The sequence below is a fragment of the Chlorocebus sabaeus genome, chromosome 23 (genome assembly GCF_047675955.1).
Source record: "Chlorocebus sabaeus isolate Y175 chromosome 23, mChlSab1.0.hap1, whole genome shotgun sequence".
In the NCBI taxonomy this organism is placed as follows: domain Eukaryota; kingdom Metazoa; phylum Chordata; class Mammalia; order Primates; family Cercopithecidae; genus Chlorocebus; species Chlorocebus sabaeus.
Window position 1 is genome coordinate 68266534 of NC_132926.1, and position 14469 is coordinate 68281002.

The following is a 14469-nucleotide window of genomic DNA, read 5'->3' on the forward strand; positions in this document are numbered from 1 at the left end:
TGGAAGCTTTGGAAGAAGTTTTTTTAAAATAAGCAGTTTCATTCCTTAAGCATTTCCCCCACTGTGATATGATGAAATATATATTTGACCTTCTTCCCCATTTCCTGGCAAAGTTCTCCTAAAACCCTTGGAATCTCCAGAGTGATATGAGTGTCTTTTGTATGCTAATGAGATGACTGGTGGCTAGGGGCTCCTAGACAGCTTCTAGATGGGGGAGTGGTTATCATAAAGACCAAGGCATGATTAAAGAGTTAGGACTTTAAGCTTCACCCCCTAACCTCTGGGGAGAGGACAGTCTAAATGTTGAGTTGATGACCAATGGCCAATTGTGTACTCAATCATGCCTATGTAATGAAGACTCCATGAACACCCAAAACGACTGAGTTCTGGGAGACTTCAAGGAATATGCAGAGGTTCCTAAACGGTGACACGCCCAGAGAAGGCATGGAAGCCCCGCACCCTTGTCACATGCCTTACATCTCTTCCATCTGGCTGTTCATCTGTATCCTCTGTAATATCCTTCATAATAAATGAGTAAACATAAATGAAGTGTTTCCCTGAGTTCTATGAGCCATTCTAGCAAATTAATTGAACCCTAGGAAGAGGTTATGGGAACCCCAAATTATAGCCAATTGGCCAGAAGTTCTGCAGGCCCAGACTTACAACTGGCATCTGAAGTAGAGGACAATCTTGTGGGACTGAGTCCTCAACTTGTTTGACCTTCTAGTTGATAGTATCACAATTAAACTGAATTAGACACTCACCATGTGTCCACTGGAGAATCTGCTGAGAACTGATTGCCTCCTTGGTGTATAGGAAAAACACCACATACATTTGGTCACAGCGGTGTTCCTGTTTTAAAAGTATAGTAGAAGAAACTGAGTTTCCTTTTTTTCTGTAACTTCAGACCCACTTTACCTCTAACTACCTCCAATTATTTCTCCCTATATGACTCAGAGTACATGCAAATTCAGGAAACAGAACACCACTAAGATACTCCATGAGAATATCAACCCCAAGACACATAACTATCAGATTCTCCAAGGTCAAAATGAAGGAAAAAATGCTAAGGGCAGTCAAAGGCCAGGTCACCTACAAAGGGAAGCCCATCAGACTAACAGCAGACCGCTCAGCAGAAACTCTACAAGCCAGAAAAGACTGGAGGCCAATATTCAGCATTCTTAAAGAAAAGAATTTTCAACCCAGAATTTCATATGCAGCCAAACTAAGCTTCATAAGCAAAGGAGAAATAAAATCCTTTCCAGACAAGCAAATGCTGTGAGGGATTTTGTTAACACCATGCCTGCTTTGCAAAAGATCCTGAAAGAAGAACGAAATATGGAAAGGAAAAACTGATACCAGCCACTGCAATAATACACCAAAACATAAAGACCAATGACACTATGAAGAAACTGCATCAACTAATGTGGAAAATAACCAGATACCATTCATGATGACAGGAACCAAATTCACACATAACAATACTAACCTTAACTGTAAATGCCTAAATTAAACTAATTTAGGCATAAATTAGTTTAGGACTAATTGAGGACTAAATGCCTCAATTAAAAGACACAGACTGGCAAATTGGATAGAGTCAGGACCCACTGGTGTGCTGTATTCAGGAGACCCATCTCACGGGCAAAGATACACATAGGCTCAAAAAAAAAAGCGGGGGCAGGGGATGGAGGAAAATTTACCAAGCAAATGGAAAGCAAAATAAAGCAGGGGTTGCAATCCTAGTCTCTGGCAAAACAAGACTTTAAACCAACAAAGATAAAAAATGACAAAGGCAGGCACTACATAAGGGTAAAAGGAACAATTCAACAAGAAGAGCTAACTGTTCTAAATATATATGCACCCAATACAGGATCATTCAGATTCATTAAAAAGTTCTTAGAGACCTACAAAGAGACTTAGACTCCTACACAATAATAGTGGGAGACTTTAACACCCCACTCTCAATATTAGACAGATCAATGAGACAGAAAAATAACAAGGATATTCAGGACCTGAACTCAACTCTGGATCAAGTGGACCTAATAAATATCCACAAAACTCTTCACCCCAAATACACAGAATATACATTCTTCTCAGGGCCACATGGCACTTATTCTAAAATCGACTACATAATTGGAAGTAAAACACTCCTTAGCAAATGCAAAAGAACTGAAATAATAACAAACAGTCTCTCAGACAACAGTGCAAACAAATTAGAACTCAGGATTAAGAAACTCACTCAAAACCACACAATTACATGGAAATTAAATAACCTGCTCCTGAATGACTCATTGGTAAATAATGAAATTAAGGCAAAAATCAAGAAATTATTTGAAACCAATGAGAATAAACAGAAAACATACCAAACTCTCTGCAACACAGTTAAAGCAGTGTTAAGAGGGAAATTTATAGCACTAAATGACCACATCAGAAAGCTAGAAAGATCTCAAATTGACACAATAACATCACAATTAAGAAGTTAGAGAGACAAGAGCAAACTAATCCAAAAGCTAGCAGAAGACAAGAAATAACTAAGATCAGAGCAGAACTGAAGGAGATAGAGGCACAAAAATACTTCCAAAAAATCAAGGAATCCAGGAACTGGTTTTTGAAAAAATTAACCAAATAGATAGATCTCTAGTTAGACTAACAAAGAAGAAAATAGAAAAGAATCAAATAGACGCAATAAAAAATGATAAAGGGGATATCACCACTGACCCCACAGAAATACAAACTACCATGAGTAGTAGTTTGAACTACTATGAACACCTCTAAGCAAATAAACTAGAAAATCTAGAAGAAATGGATAAATTCCTGGACCCAAACAACCTCCGAAGACTAAACCAGGAAGAAGTCAAATCCTTGAATAGACCAATAACAAGTTCTGAAATTGAGGTAGTAATTAATAGCCTACCAACCAAAAAAAGCCCAGGACCAGATGGATTTACAGCCAAATTCTACCAGAGGTACAAAGAGGAGCTGGTACCATTCCTTCTGAAACAATTCCAGACAATTGAAAAGGAGGGACTCCTCCCTAACTCATTTTATGAAGCCAGCATCATCCTGATACCAAAATCGGGCAGAGACACAACAAAAAAAGAAAACTTCAGGCCAATATCCTTGATGAACATCGATGCAAAAATCCTCAATAAAATACAGGCAAACCAAATCCAGCAGCACATCAAAAAGTTTATCCACCAAGATTAAGTCAGCTTCATCCCTGGGATGCAAGGCTGGTTCAACATATGCAAATCAATAAATATAATCCATCACATAAACAGAACCAAAGACAAAAAACACATGATTATCTCAATAGATGCAGAAAAGGCCTTTGATGAAATTCAAAATCCCTTCATGTTAAAAACTCTGAATAAACTAGGTATTGATAGAACATTATCTCAAAATAATAAAAGCTATTTATGACAAACCCACAGTCAATATAATATAAAATGGGCAAATGCTGGAAGCATTCCCTTTGAAAACTGGTACAAGACAAGGATGCCCTCTCTCACCACTCCTATTCAACATAGTATTGGAAGTTCTGGCCAGGGCAATCAGGCAAGACAAAGAAATAAAGGGTATTCAATAGGAAGAAAGAGAGTCAAATTGTCTCTATTTGCAGACAACATGATTTTATATTTAGAAAACCCCATCGTCACAGCCCCAAAACTCCTTAAATTGATAACCAACTTCAGCAAAGTCTTAGGATACAAAATCAGTGTGCAAAAATCACAGGCATTCCTTTGCACCAACAACAGACAAGCAGAGAACCAAATCATGAATGAAATGCAATTCACAATTGCTAAAAAGAGAATAAAATACCTAGGAATACCAACAAGGGATGTGAAGAACCTCTTCAAATCACTGCTCAAGGAAATAAGAGAGGATACAAACTAATGGAAAAACATTTCATGTTCATGGATAGGAAGAATCAATATTGTGAAAATGGATATTGCCCAAAGTAATTTATAGATTCAATGTTATTCCCATCAAACTACCATTGATATTCTTCACAGAATTAGAAAAACTACTTTAAATTTCATATGGAATCAAAGAAGACCCCCATATAGCCAAGATAATCCTAAGCAAAAAGAACAAAGCTGCAGGCATCACACTACCTGACTTCAAACTATATTACAAGGCTACAGTAACCAAAACAGCATGGTACTGGTACCAAAGCAGACATATAGACCAATGGAACAGAATAGAGACCTCAGAAATAACATGACACATCGCAACCATCTGATTTTTGACAAACCTGACAAAAACAAGCAATGGGGAAAGGATCTCCTATTCAATAAATGATTCTGGGGAAATTGGCTAGCCATATGTAGAAAACTGAAACTTGACCACTTCCTTACACCTTATACAAAATTAACCCAAGATAGATTAAAGACCTAAATGTAAAACCCAAAACCATAAAAACCCTAGAAGAAAACCTAGGCAATACCACTCAGAACATAGCATGGACAAAGTCTTCATGATGAAAACACCAAAAGCAATTGCAACGAAAGCCAAAATTGACAAATGGAATCCAACTAAACTAAAGAGCTTCTGCACTCAAAAGAAACTGTCATCAGAGTGAACACACAACCTACACAATGGGAGAAAATTTTTGCAAGCTACCCGTCTGACAAAAGTCTAATATCCAGAATTTATAACGAACTTAAACAAATTTACAAGAAGAAAACAACCCCATCATAAAGTAGGCAAAGGCAGACACTTATCAAAAGAAGACATTGATGAGGCCAACAAATATATGAAAAAAAGCTCAACATCACTGATCATTAGAGAAATCCAAATCAAAACCACAGTGAGATATCATCTCACCCAAGTCAGAATGGTGATTATTAAAATGTCAAGAAACAATAGATACTGTGAAGGCTGTGGAGAAATCGGAACACTTTTACAGTTGGTGGGAATGTAAATTAGTTCAACCACTGTGAAAGACAGTATGGCAATTCCTCAAGGAGCTAGAACCAGAAATACAATTTGACCCATCAGTCCCATTACTGGGCATATACCCAAAGGAATATAAATCATTCTACTATAAAGACACATGCACACATATGTTTACTGCCACAACATTTACAATGGCAAAGTTATGGAAGCAACCCAAATGCCCATCAATAATAGACTGGATAAAGAAAATGTGGTACATATACACCATGGAATACTAGACAGCCATAAAAAGGGGCCAGGCGCAGTGGCTCACACGTGTAATCCCAGCACTTTGGAAGGCTGAGGTGGGCAGATCATGAGGTTAGGAGTTCAAGACCATCCTCGCCAACATAGTGAAACCCCATCTCTACTAAAAATACAAAGATTAGCCGGACGTGGTGGCGTGGGCCTGTAGTCCCAGCTACTCAGGAGGCTGAGGCAGGAGAATCGCTTAAACCTGGGAGGCGGAGGCTGCAGCAAGCCGAGATCACACTGCTGCATGCCGGCCCAGGCAACAGTGTGAGACTCCGTCTCAAAAAATGAAAAAAAAAAAGGAATGAGATCATGTCCTTTGCAAGTACATGAATGAAGCTGGAAGCCATCATCCTCAGCAAACTAACAGGAACAGAAAACCAAACACCACATGTTCTCACTCATAAGTGGGATTTGAACAATGAGAACACATGGACACAGGAGAGGGAAACAATACACACCAGGGTCTATTGGGGGGTGGGGAGCAAGGGTAGGGAATTAGAGGATAGGTCAGTCGTAGATGCAGCAAACCACTATGGCACACGTATACCTATGTAATAAACCTGCACATTCTGCACATGTATCCCAGAACTTAAAAATTTTTTTTTAAAAAGAAATATTTGCAATCTATTCTCCCTGAAGTCTGCTACTTGAAGGCTTCGGCTGCATGATAAAACCTAGGTTTCCACAACCCCTTGTAGTAACCCAGACAATCTTTTCTATTGATAATAAATCTTTCAACCAACTGCCAATCAGATAATTTTTAAATCTACCTATGACCTGGAAACCCCTCCCGCCTGCCCCCGACTTTGAGTTATCCTGCCCTTCCAGACTGAACCAATGTAAATCTTACATGTATTTGATTGATGTCTCATGTCTCCTTGAAATGTCTAAAACTAGGCTGTGCCCTGACCACCTTGGACACATGTTCTTAGGAGCTCCTGAGGGCTCTGTCACAGGCCATTGGTAACTTATATTTGGCTCAGAACAAATCTTTTCAAATATTTTACAGAATTTGAATCATTTTGTCAACAGCAGTGAGTGCCATAGTTAAGTAACTTAGCCTGGACTTTATTTGCCTTTAAGTCACAGAACAAAAAGTAGAAGAAACTGAAGGTAACTTCACTGTTTCCAAGGCTCTGGGAGAACTGAGATCTGTTTAGGCGTCTTTTAACCCTGTAAAAACAGCAAAGTGGAGGAAAGATCACAGATGAGTAAGCAGATGAGGTGATCAACCTAGTTCTTCCATTCACACTAGCTGAGTAGCTTTGGGCAAATATTTCAGGCTCCTCTAGGTGCAGATTCTTCATCTCTTCCATAAAGGGAAAGGGATCTAGTTCAGTTGTCTGCAAATTAGGGCCTTTGGTTCAAATTCTGTCCTGTTGCGTAAATCAGGCCGATCAGAACACTGCCACATCCATTCATCATTTGCCGTTTTTGCACTACAAAGGCAGAGTTGAATAGTTGTGACAGAAACCATCTTGCCTGCAAAGCTTAAAGTATTTACTATTTGGCCCTTTACAGAAAATGTTTGGCAATCCCTGGGCTAGATCATGTTCCAGCCTTCTTCCTCTGACGGCAAATCTCTGGTCATGACAGAATATAAAAATATATATAAATTCTGTAATAGCCCTGATAAACAAGAAGGAGTGTTCTTGGGCACTTAAATTTATGAGGAATCCCTGACAGACACAAGGCAAATGGGATTAGAGGAAAATGGAAAAACTATGACGCATAATACACCCAGAAAAAAAGGCAGGCATAAAAGGCAGGAATGACTCCAGGGAACATCTGGCTCAGAAAACCAATTAGAGAGAGTAGAAGGGTCCATCAGCAGCTGGGAGAGTGGTTGGTCAGGACCTTTCAGCAGGAGTAATCAGATAGCCTGCCCCTCCCCAACCTCCCCATGTCCAGCCTCAGCAGCAAAGGCATCTGCCACCAGACTTGAGCAGTGAGGTGGGCCATGTTAGCCAGAGTATTAGGACAGATATGAGCTCCAGGTGACTAGCAATACCCAGGAAAAACAGGGGAGTTACATTCCTGGGAGAAAAGCTACAGGTATATTCCAACCATTGGCATAGACCCCCAGTCCTTAGAGATCAGGTGTCAGAAAGAGATAAAGTATTAACAGGAGTAACTACAACATAAGCTCAATCAAACATTGGTGGACATAGGAGGAATACCAGACCAGGATATTCTGAGTGGCCCCAAGCAAAAACACAACCTAATGGGACACTAAGTAAACAGTGTTACTACAGCAAACAGAACAAGACTTAGAATATAACATAAAATATATAAAGAATGCTTAGAAATAAATTTAAACAATGAATCTCAAAAAAACAAAAAGAGAGACAGCAGCCAAAGGATATGAACCAGCAAGGCAATTCACAAAAGAGGAAATTCAGATAGCCATAAATACATTAAAATGTTCTAATTCTCACCAGTAATCAGGAAGATTCAAACTCAGTAATTACCTACTATCTCTGCTTCCCAAAGATTGACAAAACTTTGAGAGAATAACTATCGTTGAATGAGGGGAAATAAGTATACTTACATCCCATTAGTAGAAGTGTAATTTAAATCTGCCATTTAATATTAAATATGCATATTTCTTTAAATCCAGCAATTCTACCTCTTAGTATCTACCTGAAAGAAGTATTTTTTCATATGCAGAAAGATGCACAAACAAGAAAATTCAAGCAACACTGCATAAATAAGGAAAAATTAAAACATCATAAATTCCTATCAGTAATGGATTAACAAACTCTGGTATGTGCTAGCTAGGAACTACTTTGTATTCTATAGCACACCAACTCCAATAAAATATGAACTCCTGAAGGACAATGACTTTTTTGACCTTATTCCCTTGACTGTGGAACAATGTCTGTCATAAAGAAGCACTGAGGATGTGTTGAAAGAATTAACAAATCTATAAGAACATGCCAGTACTGTTCCTTGGAAGATTGACGTATATGGATGGCATCATCATACTCCCTTTCTCTCCAACTTCTGACTCTGTTCAGCCAATTAGAATCTCCCTCCAAGATCAAAGAGGGTGTCTTGGTCTAGTCAAGCTACCATAACAAAATACCACAAACTGGTTAGCTTAAACAACAGGAATTTATTTTCTCATAGTTCTGGAGGCTGGAAAGTACAAGATCAAGATTTGGTGGGGTTTGGTTTCTGGTAAGGACTCTCTTCCTGGCCTGCAGATGTGCAGATGGCATCTTTTTTGTTGTTGTTTTTGTGGGTTTTTTTTGTTTTGAAACAGGTCTCATTCTGTCACCCAGGCTGGAGTACAGTAGTGCAGTCATGACTTACTGCAGCCTCGACCTCCCAGCCTCAACCAGTCCTCTCACCTCAGCCTCCTGAGTAGCTGAGACTACTGGTGTGAGCCACCATACCTGGCTGATTCTTTTTCTTTTTTTGGTAAAGATGAGGGTCTCACTATGTTGCCCAAGCTGATCTCAAACTCCTGGGCTCAAGGGATCCTCCCACCTCAGCCTCACAAAGTGCTGGGATTACCAGGAAGAACCATTGCACCTGGCGGCCACCTTCTTGCTGTGTGCTCCATTGTGTTTTTTTCAGTCCATGCAACATGAAGAGAAAGAGTGCAAGTCCTGTCTCTCTTTCTCTTTTCGTATACGGGCACTACTCCCATTATGAGGGTCCGCCCTTATAACTTCATCTAACCCAAATTACCTCCCCCTCAAAACGCCATCTCCAAATACTATCATGTTGGAGGTTAGGGCTTTAAAATATGAATTTTGAGGGGGATAAAAATATGCAGTCCACAATAGAAAGGAAGGGATGGAGAGCTTTTTATTTCCTTGGTTCCTCCCCTGTGGAATTGGTTTAGACTGACTGCCTCCCTCCACTGAAGGTCTCAGCCCTGCCAAGCAGCCGATGCCACACAACTCTCTCGTCTCTGTCTCTCTCTGTTTCTCTCTATATATTGCTGTTTCTTTTTCTCTGTCTCTCGCAACCTCTCCCTCTCCCCAAAACCTCCTCCCCACCCTTCCCTGTTCTGGTCTAGAGGTGGTAGGAGTGTCTTTATTATTACTAATCTCAGGGTATTCCCCTATGATTTCCCTGTACATGGCCATAAAATTTAGTTTATGAAGATTCAGTCAAATTACTTAGTTGGAGTTGATCCATTTGCTTTCTGTCTGGACCCTGAATTACATGATAGATTGATATGAAAAGATGTCTAAAGCATTTACAAGTGAAGAATGCAAACTTCAGACAAAGGCACAGATGATGACATGATTAACATAATATATAAAAAACAAAACTAAATATTTTATACGTACATATGTATATGTATATACAGGGAAATAGATATGAAGGGATGCAGACTAAATTGATCATAGTGATTATGTTTAGAAGAAACAGATTTGGGATATGGGCAAGGAAGAGAGGTTAAGGGAAATTTTCAGTGTATATATATTGTTAGCATTTGTAACAATGATTAAGCATTTCCGTATAACATACTCAATTAAAATATCTTAAAAGAAAAAAATGAAGAAAATTAAATGTCCATAAAATTTTTTTTGTTGTTTTTGAGACGCAGTCTCGCTCTGTCACCCAGACTGGAGTGCAGTGGCATGATCTCGGCTCACTGCAAGCTCTGCCTGCTGGGTTCATACCATTCTCCCGCCTCAGCCCCAATATTTTTTAAATTACAAACATAACACAATATTTTTAAAAGTGTATACATGAAAATATTAGCAGCGGTTACTACCAGACAGTAATACTACATACTGTCTTAGTCTGTTTCGTGCTGCTATAACAGAATACTTGAGACTGGGTAATTTATAAAGAACAGAAATTCATTTTCTCACAATTCTGGAGACTGGGAATCTTAAGATCAGTACACCAGCAGGTTCATTGTCTGGTGAGGGTCTATGACATCCTCACACGGCAGAAGGCAAAAGGGCAAGAGAGCGGACTATTACATAAAACCTCTTTTATGTGGTCCTATTCACAAGGGAGGATCCCTCATGGCCTAATCCCTCTTAAAGGCTTCACTTCTTAATACCATCATATTGGCCATTTAGTTTCAACACCTGAATTTGGAAGGGGATTCATTCAAGCCACAGCATTCTGTCCTTGGCCCCCAACACTCATGTCCTTCTCACACGCAAAATACATCTACACATGATCTTTGTTATTTTCTCCTTTCTGTTCTCAAAGTTTTCTGAACTCAAAAACATATGACTTTTGTAATTCGGAAATAATGTACATCATGAATTGGACAAATTAAATAGGGTTGAATTAGATAACCTCTGAAGTTGCTTCCTGTTCTAAACTCTGAACTCTGACATTTCATTTAAAATCAACACAAAATTATCAAAATAGCAGAAAGCTACAAGGAAACTGGAAGTTTGCCCAAGTAATAGTGGGCTTGAGGAGGATAAATAACACATAAATATTCACAAGAGGAAAACATATAGAAGAAAGCCATCTACAGATATTCGGAGACACTTAGCTACTTCTGTGAGTGGGGACTGGATAGATGAACACAGCCTTCTCTCTACTGGTAAGGATTCAAATTCTGGGGCCTGGTGTATGTCACAAGGAAACAGCACATGGATCCTCCAGCAGAGTAAGAGGGAATGAAGGATAAGGAGGTGTCCAAAGCCTAAGTTTGGCTTGTATATGGATTTAAGACAAATCAGTCTATCCTCCTAAGCTAAACACAAGTGCCAAAGCAAATAGGTGTTGATAGCAACTGGCAAAAAGGTACTTTCCATCCACTGATGGAGAGCCTGTAGGACTATAATAAAAAAAATATTTAATGTTGTAGAAAAAGCAATTGGGAAACCACAGCTGTGTTCTGGTGACAAAGACATAACACAACACACCCCACTAAAAAGAGCCAATGCCGATCCTCCTGTGCAAAAATGGAGTGAGCAGAGGGGGTAGCAGCAGTCCACTAATACCTCACAGCACTTTGGCTATGAGAATGGAAAAACCTGGAAAGGCCAAAGAAATCCTACAGAAATACTATAGAAAATGAGCCAGTAGCATTAAACCAAGACTGATGTGTTGCATGAAGACAATAAAAGTAATATTATCGTAATATGTAAGAGTGCAGTTTTTCCTAGAACACAAAGGAACTTAATTTCACTCATTTCTGTCCTATTCTGGTTTAAATCCCTGTCTGGATTGTCACTGTCTGTGCGACCTTGGGGCAAATTCCTTCACTTCTCATCCTTCAGATTGCATATACAGTGTGTGCTACATGGTAGATTCTATATTCACATCCTTCCCCCACCTCTCATTTTTTTCCCTTTTCTTCTTATATTTATAGCTTTATGCAGATACCAGATATATTTTTAGTGCTATTTTCAACCCACTAAAATAAATTATGCCATAGGAAGCAACTTGTTTACAAAACAGATTCATGAATCTGAATGCCAAGGAGAAAGGAATTCCCTTCTCAAGTATAAAAATAACTTGAGTTTCTTTTTATTAGCAAATAACCTGCTAATAGGAAAAAATGGAGATTTAGTCAAATATGCTATGAATTTTCAAAAGTGCATGCCTATCTCAAACCCTGTAAAGGGCTATTGAGCAATTTTTGTGGGGAAATAAAAAGAAGCAATACTGTTGTAAGAGAAAAGTCAGAGAATAAAAATGTATTCAGAACTACAGTACTATTCCAATTCCATATGGTAAGTGTCTGAGGTGGGGTCCCAGGGGCAGATCCTAAGATGCAGATTCACATAAAACTGATTTACTGAGAAGTATTTCAGGGAGCAAACAGTAGGGAAGTGGGGAAAGGAAACATGATAGGATAAAAAGCTCTTCAAGGGTGAGATTTCAAGCCAACTCTTTGAGAATGTAGCTTAGCTCAATTCCACAGGGACCTCTTGAGATAGTGTAGGCTGCTGTCCCATCAAGGGCGAGGAAGTTGGAGTGTTTATTACCTTGCACCTGTCAGTCATTGGTTAAGGACTGGCTCTGGGAAGCCAAATACCCAGGCACTCTCTGCTCCCTTTTGCACAAAGACAAAGCCATTTCCAGCAGCCTGAAGACAGCCCTTCCGAGAGAAAGCACTAAGGAGGCAGTACACAAGTAAATGGAATTGACCCTGGGACATGGGCAGAGCACTGATAGTACATAAGCAAGTATTTGAACATGTGTCAATCTCTACCTTTATACTTGCCCTGAAAGTCCATCCCTAGGACCTTTTCTGCGAATTTGTTTTCAAAGAAATAGAATATAAAATATATATTCTGGCATTTCTCAATAGCATCGATTTAATTTCCATAGACAAACGCAAATTAATCAATATATTCTTATAAGTAAATTTAGTGGTAAAATGAAAGCCAATCTTAACTCTTGGTATTCGAAGAAATTCTATATGCTTCTCTGTTACAGTCACATTTGCAAATCTTTGAAAGAGAGCCTATTCAGGTGTTATTTTGGAACTGTTCTTACTATATTTAGGAATATCAATCCCTGGAGAAGTAAGATTTATTAAGGTATAACAATGTCAGTCCTCTTATAAATATGTATTGAATACAGAATGCAACCTGAAGTAGGAGCTCCACAAAACAATGGTCATTATGGATGTAAACTTGTCCATGTGCATCCTATTCTACTACTTGACTCTTATTTCAACCAGTCAACTTGAAAATTGTTATCTACGTTAGGAAAGAAAAGATCATCATATTAGGCTCTACTCAAAATCATCTGCTGCAAATTGTAGTGCAGAATCAATAGATTCTTAGGACAACATAGGTCTCAGAAAGTTCAGGCTACTTATCTACATGATTCCTTTTTAATTCTCTAAGGAATTCGCAACTTTGGTGTCTTTCAACTCCAATGTCCTTCGTGGTGGCTATACATTCTATGAACAAATATCACTAGCACTTTTGGGATGATTTCTGTAAACATTTTTCTCAGCCCCCAGGCTGCTGTCAAAGGTTCAGGCTTCCACTGACACCTTCCAGAACCTCCACTCCTGTACCCACTATCTTATCCACTCAGATACCAAGAAGATCTCCTAGATCTGCAAAGCACAATAGGGCATAAACCAGTCCCAGGACTGATTCCCCTGTCATTAATACAATTCTAGAATAAGTCTGAGATGATCACAAAAACTACACAGTGCCTTCCTTAAATGTTCAGAGAATTGATTAAATAAATTGGTACTTTTATCAAAGTAATACACACAGTTAAAGAAATCAGATATACTAAAAGGCTCATAATGAGAAACAACACTCATTTCTCCCTCTTCTCCCAATTGTCCACTGTAGTTTCCAGGACCAAATACTTTTAACCACTTAAAGTGTTTCTTCTGATATTTGCTTCCATGTTTCTAAATAATAGGTTTATTCTGCTATTTTCTAATTTTTTTAATAATACCTATTGACTTCAAAATATGGTAAGTGATGAGTTAGTGCTCCTAAATTTTTACCTTCTTTTCACAAATCTCCAAACATGTTTATTACAGAAACTATTCACAACAGCCAAGATATGGAATCAACCTAAGTGTCATCCATCAATGAATGAACAGATAAAGAAAATGTGGTATAGACATACAATGGAATACTATTTAGCCACAAAAAGAAAGAAATCTTGTCATTTGCAACAACATGGATGAACCTAGAGGACATTAAGTGAAATAAGCCTGACACAGAAAAACAAATACTGCATTATCTCATTCATATGTGGAATCTAAAAAAGTTGACCCCATGGAAATAGAAAGTAGAATGGTGGTTACCGAAGGCTGGGGCAAGCATAAGGGTGGTGTTGGAGAGATATTGGTCAAAAGATAGAGAATTACATTTAGATAGGAGAAATAAGCTCAAGAGATCTACTGTACAGCATAGGGACTATAGTGAATGATGATATATTGTATTCTAGAAAAAAGCTAAAAGAGTGAATGTTAAGTATTCTTACTACAAAAATGATAACTGTGAGGCAATGCATATATATGTTAAGTAGTTAGATTTAACCATTCCACAAGGTATATATACTTCAAAATATCATGTTGCGTATAGCAACTACATACAATTTGACCTGCTAATTTCAAAAAAAAATTTAAACAGAATTTTGTAAAAGTATTTTACTAGAGTTAAGTATATTATTAATTTCCTTTGTTATATAAACCTTGTATAATTGTATCATTATATTTTATATATTAAAATGTACAATCTAATATGCAAATTATGATAATCATACTAAAACCATATATTATCTAATCAAATTAATAATTTATTATAATTATGATATAAATACTAAAATTATATTATTAATTTT

At 38.2% G+C, this 14469-nt stretch overlaps 1 long non-coding RNA gene across 1 annotated transcript in view; it reads left to right on the top strand.

The window, feature by feature from the left end:
• The window catches only part of LOC119627892 (uncharacterized), a 56110-nt gene extending 41843 nt beyond the window's left edge, over positions 1-14267 (top strand). Inside the window, exon 4 of the long non-coding RNA XR_012090705.1 lies at positions 13661-14267. This is a non-coding gene — a long non-coding RNA (uncharacterized lncRNA). The remainder of the gene's footprint in view (positions 1-13660) is intronic.
• The last annotated feature ends 202 nt before the right edge of the window (positions 14268-14469 follow it).